Below are 8,545 nucleotides of genomic sequence, written 5' to 3'. Positions count from 1 at the left end.
AATGATTGAACCTGGACTCAACTTGGAAATCCAAGAGTGCCACTGGAAAGGTGAGGTGATTTTGGTTGAAATCGATATGAAGATCACCAGAATCGGATGCACGGTTTGGAAATGGCAAGCAAAACAAATATGGCACCGGTCTGCGATAATCAGCAAATGACCAACTAAATGCATCAAGATAAATATGCTACAGCACTCAAACATAACAACAAAATACATGGCAGGGTTCCACTCATGAAGCTTGACAAAAGATGAACACTGATCTACGGCTAATTCATCCCTTAACAGGTTCAAACAAGCATGGCAAAAGTGCAAATGATAACATGTTTCAGACTTGGTGAAATTAACACAAGTCTAGAATTTATCATCAGGAAGCACATTTTAGAGCATGAAAACTACATGCTACAAGAACTTAACATGGCAAAGCAAGGCATGTCATGAAGCTACTCAAAGCATTTAACAAAAGTCCTTGAGTGACCTTGAGCCAAAAGGGACTAGAAAATGCAATTGCAAGCATGTGAACATGGCAAAAACATAAACAGATTCAGACTTGGCGCAAATCAGTTAACGAGTAGGCATGTTTACGAGCTCGATGCACACACTACAGAGCATGGCATGACATATTAATCATACACCCATCAAGAATACATGGCATAGAAGCTAGAAATGGTAAGAACAACAAAATAGCATGCACGGATTAATAGTACATCCTCGGCAAAATCGCTAAACATATCAACAATCTGCCAGGATTCACTTTATAGCAAAAGTAGGGCTCGATTGACTCAAACTAGGGTGCTCCATAAATGCAAACAAAGGCATGAATGGATAGCGCACCACAATGTTAACAAAACATCCTTACTAATCATCCTCAAAAGAGGTGCGGATCACTAGGAAACAACATGAACATATGGCATAATGACAAAAACAGAACAAGGACTTAGTGAAATTCTAAGTCCCTGAAAACAGTGTTACCGATTACGCTACTTTGCAAGCTTGTGCTAGTCACCAAAAATATCACACAAGTACATGGCAAGCACCTCTTTAAAGATGGCATGGCATATAAAAAAACACATGTAGAGCTCAGGAGCATAGCATGCACACATTAAACATGGCAAAAATGACAAATAGCTATTCGCTGAAACAGATCTGACAAATTCACCATATAGCCCTCTTCCAACAGCATTTCGGGCATCAAGATGAGCTCAAATGAAAATGATGCAGTGAGATAAAATGATGTATTCATCGAGGCGAACATTTTGATATGCTACACGCACGAATTGTACCTACGGATGAAGACTTATAGCATGCCAAAGTTTGCAAAAAAATTAGGGTTTGGGGATGAAAAAGTCAACTGGGTGATACTCCAGATCCAGATCCGGATCGGCGTGGATTACGAGGTTCACCGGAGCTGCACTGTAGCGGACTTGCCGAGGTCGTCGACGGCGGCCGGAGGAGAGGGGTTCGCCGGAGGGCTCGACGTCGGCGATGGGGCGAGGGCGGCGCTGGCTGCGGGCGGTGGGGCGCGTGGAGGTCTCCGACGCCCGAGGCGACGGGGTCGCGGGGCCGCCGCAGCGGGGCGCGGTGAGGTGGCGGCCGCCGGCGAGAGAGGAGATGGGCGGCGCGGCGAGGAGCTAGGCGGCGGGGCGCGTCGATGGCCGAGCGGCGCGGCGGTGGAGGCGAAGTGGGCCGGGAGGGCCCGCGGCGGGTTCCGGCGGGCCGCGCGGGTGAGGAGGTGGCCGGGCCACGTGTCATGCCCTGGTTGGGCGCGGACGGCGGCGGCGGTCCGTCCGGCGTGGAGCGGACACGTCCGGCGCACGGAGAGACGAAATTTAGGGTTAGGGTAGGAAGAGACCCGGGATTTTTGTGAGGGGATCTATTTATAGGCATAGAGGGAGCTAGGAAGCTCCAAATGAGGTGCGGTTTTCGGCCACGCGATCGTGATAGAATGCTCTAGACGATGGAGGGATTTTAGGTGGGTTTTGGGCCAAATTGGAAGGGTGTTGGGCTGCAACACAAACGAGGCCTTTTCGGTCCCTCGGTTAACCGTTGGAATATCAAACGAAGTCCAAATGGTACGAAACTTGACAGGCAGTCTACCAGTAGTAAACCAAGGCCGCATGGCAAGTCTCGGTCCAATCCGGAAATGTTTAACCCCCACACACAAAAAAAGGTAGAAAGGACCACCGGAGGAGATAGGAGCGCCAGAATGCAAAACGGACAACGGAGAAAATGCTCTGATGCATGAGACGAACACGTATGCGAATGCAATGCACATGATGACATGATATGAGATGCATGACAACGACAACAACACACGGAGACAAAAATCCGATACCAAGGAAAATAAAATAACTTAGGCCGGAAACAGCAAGAGTTGGGATACATATAAGGTAAATTACATCTGGGGTGTTACATTTTGTTAGGGTTTGATCCCTAGTATCCACTATGTTCTAAGATTGATGTTTCTATGACTTTGCTATGCTTAATGCTTGTCACTAGGGCCCGAGTGCCATGATTTCAGATCTGAACCTATTATGTTTTCATCAATATATGAGTGTTCTTGATTCTATCTTGCAAGTCTGTAGTCACCTATTATGTGTTATGATCCGTTAACCCCGAAGTGACAATAATCGGGATACTTACCGGTGATGACCGTAGTTTGAGGAGTTCATGTATTCACTATGTGTTAATGGTTTGTTCCGGTACTCTATTAAAAGGAGGCCTTAATATCCCTTAGTGTCCGTAAGGACCCTGCTACCACGGGAGGGTAGGACAAAAGATGTCATGCAAGTTCTTTTCCATAAGCACGTCAGAATACATGCCTACATTATATCAATGAACTGGAGCTAGTTCTGTGTCACCCTAGGTTATAACTGTTACATGATGAACCGCATCAGGCATAATTCTCCATCACCGATCCATTGCCTACGAGCTTTCCATATATTGTTCTCCGCTTATTTACTTTTCCGTTGCTATTGCTATCATCACTACAAAATACCAAAAACATTACTTTTACTACTGTTACATTTTGCTACCGTTACCACTACTATCATATTACTTTGCTACTAAACACTTTGCTGCAGATATTAAGTTTCCAGGTGTGGTTGAATTGACAACTCAGCTGCTAATACTTGAGAATATTCTTTGGCTCCCCTTGTGTCGAATCAATAAATTTGGGTTGAATACTCTACCCTCGAAAACTGTTGCGATCCCCTATACTTGTGGGTTATCAACCCACAATTCATCATATCTCGACAAACACACCACAAAAAGAATTACATCGAATAGATCTCCAAGAGAATCGAGGAGAACTTTGTATTGAGATCAAAAGAGAGAGAACAATCCATCTAGCTAATAACTATGGACCCGAAGGTCTATGGTAAACTACTCACACGTCATCGGAGAGGCTATGGTGTTGATATAGAAGCCCTCCATGATCGATTCCCCCTCCGGTGGAGCGCCTGAAAAGGCCCCAAGATGGGATCTCATGGGTACAGAAGGTTGCAGCAGTGGAAATAGGGTTTCGTGGTGCTCTTGGATGTTTTCGGGGTATATGAGTATATATAGGCGAAAGAAGTAGGTCGGTGGAGCCACGAGGGGCCCACGAGGGTGGCGCGCACCTACCCCCTGCGTGCGCCCTCCTACCTCATGGCTACCTCGTTGCTTCCGTAACGTCCACTCCAAGTCTCCTGGATTGCGTTTGTTCCAAAAATAACTCTCCCGGAGGTTTCATTCCGTTTGGTATTCCTTTTTAGCGAAACACTGTAATAGGCAAAAAAGCAGCAATTTGCACTGGGCCTTTGGTTCGTAGGTTAGTCCCAAAAATAATATAAAGGTATATTAAAGCCCATTAAACATCCAAAATAAATAATATAATAGCATGGAACAATCAAAAATTGTAGATACGTTGGAGACATATCAAGCATCCCCAAGCTTAATTCCTGCTCGTCCTCGAGTAGGTAAATGATAAAAACAGAATTTTTGATGTGGAATGCTACCTAGCATAATTCTCAATGTAATTTTATTTATTGTGGCATGAATGTTCAGATCCGAAAGATTCAAGACATAATTTGAATATTGACATAAAAATAATAATACTTCAAGCATACTAACAAAGCAATCATGTATTCTCAAAATAACATGGCCAAAGAAAGTTATCCCTACAAAATCATATAGTCTGGCTATGCTCTATCTTAATCACACAAAGTATTTAGTCATGCATAACCCCGATGACAAGCCAAGCAATTGTTTCATACTTTTGATGTTCTCAAACTTTTTCAATCTTCACGCAATATATGAGCGTGAGCCATGGACATAGCACTATATGTGGAATAGAATGTGGTTGTGGAGAAGACAAAAAAAGAGAAGATAGTCTCACATCAACTAGGAGTATCAACGGGCTATGGAGATGCCCATCAATAGATATCAATGTGAGTGAGTAGGGATTGTCATGCAATGGATGCACTAGAGCTCTAAGTGTATGAAAGATCAACAAAAGAAACTAAATGGGTGTGCATCCAACTCGCTTGCTCACAAAGACCTAGGGCATTTTGAGGAAGCCCATCATTGGAATATACAAGCCAAGTTCTATAATATAAAATTCCCACTAGCATATGAAAGTGACAACATAGGAGACTCTCTATCATGAAGATCATAGTGATACTTTGAAGCACAAGTGTGGTAAAAGGATAGTAACATTGTCCCTTCTCTCTTTTTCTCTCATTTCTATTTTTTCCTTTTTTTAGTTTGGGCCTTTTCCTATTTTTATGGCCTCTTTTTTATGGCCTTTTTTTCTTTTCTCCCTTTTTTTATTTTCGTCCAGGGTCTCATCCTGACTTGTGGGGGAATCATAGTCTCCATCATCCTTTCCTCACTTGGGACAATGCTCTAATAATGATGATCATCACACTTTTATTTACTTACAACTCAAAAATTACAACTCGATACTAGAACAAAATATGACTCTATGTGAATGCCTCCGGCGGTGTACCGGGATGTGCAATGAATCAAGAGTGACATGTATGAAAGAATTATAAAGGTGGCTTTGCCACAAATACGATGTCAACTACATGATCATACAAAGAAATATGACAATGATGTAACATGTCATAACAAACGGAACGATGGTAAGTTGCATGGCAATATATCTCGGAATGGCTATGGAAATGCCATAATAGGTAGGTATGGCGGTTGTTTTGACGAAGATATATGGTGGGTGTATGATACCGGCGAAAGGTGCGCGGTATTAGAGAGGCTAGCAATGGTGGAAGGGAGAGAGTGTGTATAATCCATGGACTCAACATTAGTCATAAAGAACTCACATACTTATTGCAAAAATCTATTAGTTATCGAAACGAAGTACTACGCACATGCTCCTAGGGGATAGATTGGTAGGAAAATACCACCGCTCGTCCCCGAACGGCACTCATAAAGAAGACAAACAATAAATAAAGCATGCTCCGACTTTATCACGTAACGGTTCACCATACGTGCATGCTACGGGAATCACAAACTTTAGAACAAGTATTTCTCAAATTCACAACTACTCAACTAGCATGACTCTAATATCACCATCTTCATATCTCAAAACAATCATAAAGAATCAAACTTCTCATAGCATTCGATGCACTTTATATGATAGTTTTTATTATACCCAACTTGGATGTTCATCACATTAGGACTAATTTTATAGCCAAAGAAAATTACCATTCTGTTCTATAAGACTCTCAAAATAATATAAGTGAAGCATGAGAGATCAATAATTTCTATAAAATAAAACCACCACCATGCTCTTAAAAAGATATAAGTGAAGCACTAGAGCAAAATTATCTAGCTCAAAAGATATAAGTGAAGCACATAGAGTATTCTAATAAATTCCGATTCATCTGTGTCTCTCCAAAAGGTGTGTACAGCAAGTATGATTGTGGTAAAATAATAAGCAAAGAATCAAATCATACAAGACGCTCCAAGCAAAACACATATCATGTGGTAAATAAAAATATAGCCTCAAGTGAAGTTACCGATGGACGAAGACGAAAGAGGGGATGCCTTCCGGGGCATCCCCAAGCTTAGGCTTTTGCTTGTCCTTGAATTTTACCTTGGGGTGCCATGTACATCCCCAAGCTTAGGCTGTTGCCACTCCTTATTCCAAAATCCATCAAATCTTTACCCAAAACTTGAAAACTTCACAACACAAAAACTCAACAGAAAATCTCATGAGCTCCGTTACTATAAGAAAACAAAACACCACTTCAAGGTACTGTAATGAACTCATTATTTATTTATATTGTTGTTAAACCTACTGTATTACAACTTCTCTATGGTTCATACCCCCCGATACTAGCCATAGATTAATCAAAATAAGCAAACAACACATGAAAAACAGAATCGGTGAAAAACAGAACAGTCTGTAGTAATCTATAGGTTTCGAATACTTCTGTAACCCCAAAAATTCTTAAATAAGTTGGTGGACATGGGGAATTTGTCTATTAATCATCTGCAAAAAGAATCAACCTAATCGCACTCTCTAGTAAACAATGGCAGCTAATCTCGTGAGCGCTAAAGTTTCTGTTTTTTACAGCAAGATAGCAAAGACTTCCCCCAAGTCTTCCCAAAGGTTCTACTTGGCACAAACACTAATTAAAAACGTAAAACCCCATCTAAACAGAAGCTAGATCAATTATTTATTACTAAACATGAACAAAAAGCAATAAACAAAAGTGAAATTGGGTTGCCTCCCAACAAGCGCTATCGTTTAACGCCCCTAGCTAAGCATAAAAATAAGAATAGATCTAGGTATTGCCGTCTTTGGTATGCAATCCATAAGTGGCTCTCATAATAGATTCATAAGGTAATTTAATTTTATTTCTAGGGAATTGTTCCATGCCCTTCCTTAATGAAAATTGAAATCTAAAATTTCCTTCTTTCATATCAATAATTGCACCAATCATTCTAAGGAAAGGTCTACCAAGAATAATAGGACAAGTAGGATTGCAATCTATATCAAGAACAATGAAATCTACGGGCACATAATTCCTATTTGTAACAATAAGAACATCATTAATCCTTCCCATAGGTCTCTTAATGGTAGAATCCGCAAGATGCAAAGTTAAAGAACAATCATCAAATTCATGGAAACCTAACACATCACACAAAGTTTTTGGAATCGTGGAAACACTAGCACCCAAATCACATAAAGCATAGCATTCATGATCTCTAATTTGAATTTTAATAGTAGGTTCTCACTCATCATAAAGTTTTCTAGGGATATAAACTTCTAATTCAAGCTTTTCTTCATAGGATTGCATTAAGGTATCAACGATATGTTTGGTAAAAGCTTTGTTTTGATCATAAGCATGAGGAGAATTTAGCACGGATTGCAACAAGGAAATACAATCTATCAAAGAGCAATTATCATAATTAAATTTCTTGAAATCCAAAATAGTGGGTTCATTGCTATGTAAAGTTTTGACCTCTTCAATCCCATTTTTACCAATTTTTGCATCAAGATCTAAAAACTCTGAATCATTGGGACGCCTTTTAACTAAAGTTGGCTCATCACTACTAGGAAAAGGGCTATAGATAGAATTGACACTAATGACGCACCAGACATGTGGTGCGCCATTACTATACTAATGGCGCATCATGTGTTGGTGCGCCATTAGTGTCCAAATACTAATGGCGCACCACATCCACGGTTCGCCATTAGTAAAAAAAATATTTTTTTTCAAAACTACTAATGGCGCATCGTGGGAGTGGTGCGCCATTACTAGTTGAACTAGTAATGGCGCACCAATCCCACGGTGCGCCATTAGTAAGTTGGCCACCACTTTCACCGAATGCACCCCCCCCCCCGGACCGCCTTTTCAGTTTTAAAAAATAAAAAAAATGATGGATATGTCAAAAAAATAAAAGAAAATAAGTTTCCCATGTGATATGTGGTCTAGTTGTTGTGAAAATTTACAAATATGAATTTCGACTTTATTTGCGAAATCTCTCGAGAATTTGTAAAATGGGCATAACTTTTGCATACGAACTCGGATGAAAAAGTTTTTTATATGAAAAATCATCTACTCAAAAAGTTACATCTGAATTTAACTGGGGGAACCCCGTTAAACATTTTCAAAATCCTCAAAAACCTAACAGAAAAAAAGATACGGGGCTTTTAAGATCTGGAGAGGCAAAAAAATTCAAACTTACTAATGGCGCACCTACCCATGGTGCGCCATTACTATCTTCCCACCTTCAAAATTCAAAATAAGTCAAAAATATAAAAAAAGTTAGTGATGGCGCACCTGCCCGCGGTGCGCCATTACTATGCCGTATATATGGCTGGTCGTGGTCCTCTCCTCCTTACCTCTTCATTCTTCTCCTCCACTCCACCTCTCCTCCACTCCATCTCCTCCTCTCCTCCACTCCATCTTCCCTTCTCTCCTCCACCATACTATCCTCCTCCTCTCCGGCGACCTCCTCCTCCTCCTCTCCGGCGACCTCCTCCTCCTTCCTCTCCTCCCCTCCCCTCCCCTCATGGTTTCTCCTCCCTCCT

The sequence above is a fragment of the Triticum dicoccoides genome, chromosome 7A, assembly GCF_002162155.2.
Source record: "Triticum dicoccoides isolate Atlit2015 ecotype Zavitan chromosome 7A, WEW_v2.0, whole genome shotgun sequence".
Taxonomy (NCBI): Eukaryota; Viridiplantae; Streptophyta; class Magnoliopsida; order Poales; family Poaceae; genus Triticum; species Triticum dicoccoides.
This window is presented reverse-complemented; position numbering follows the sequence as displayed.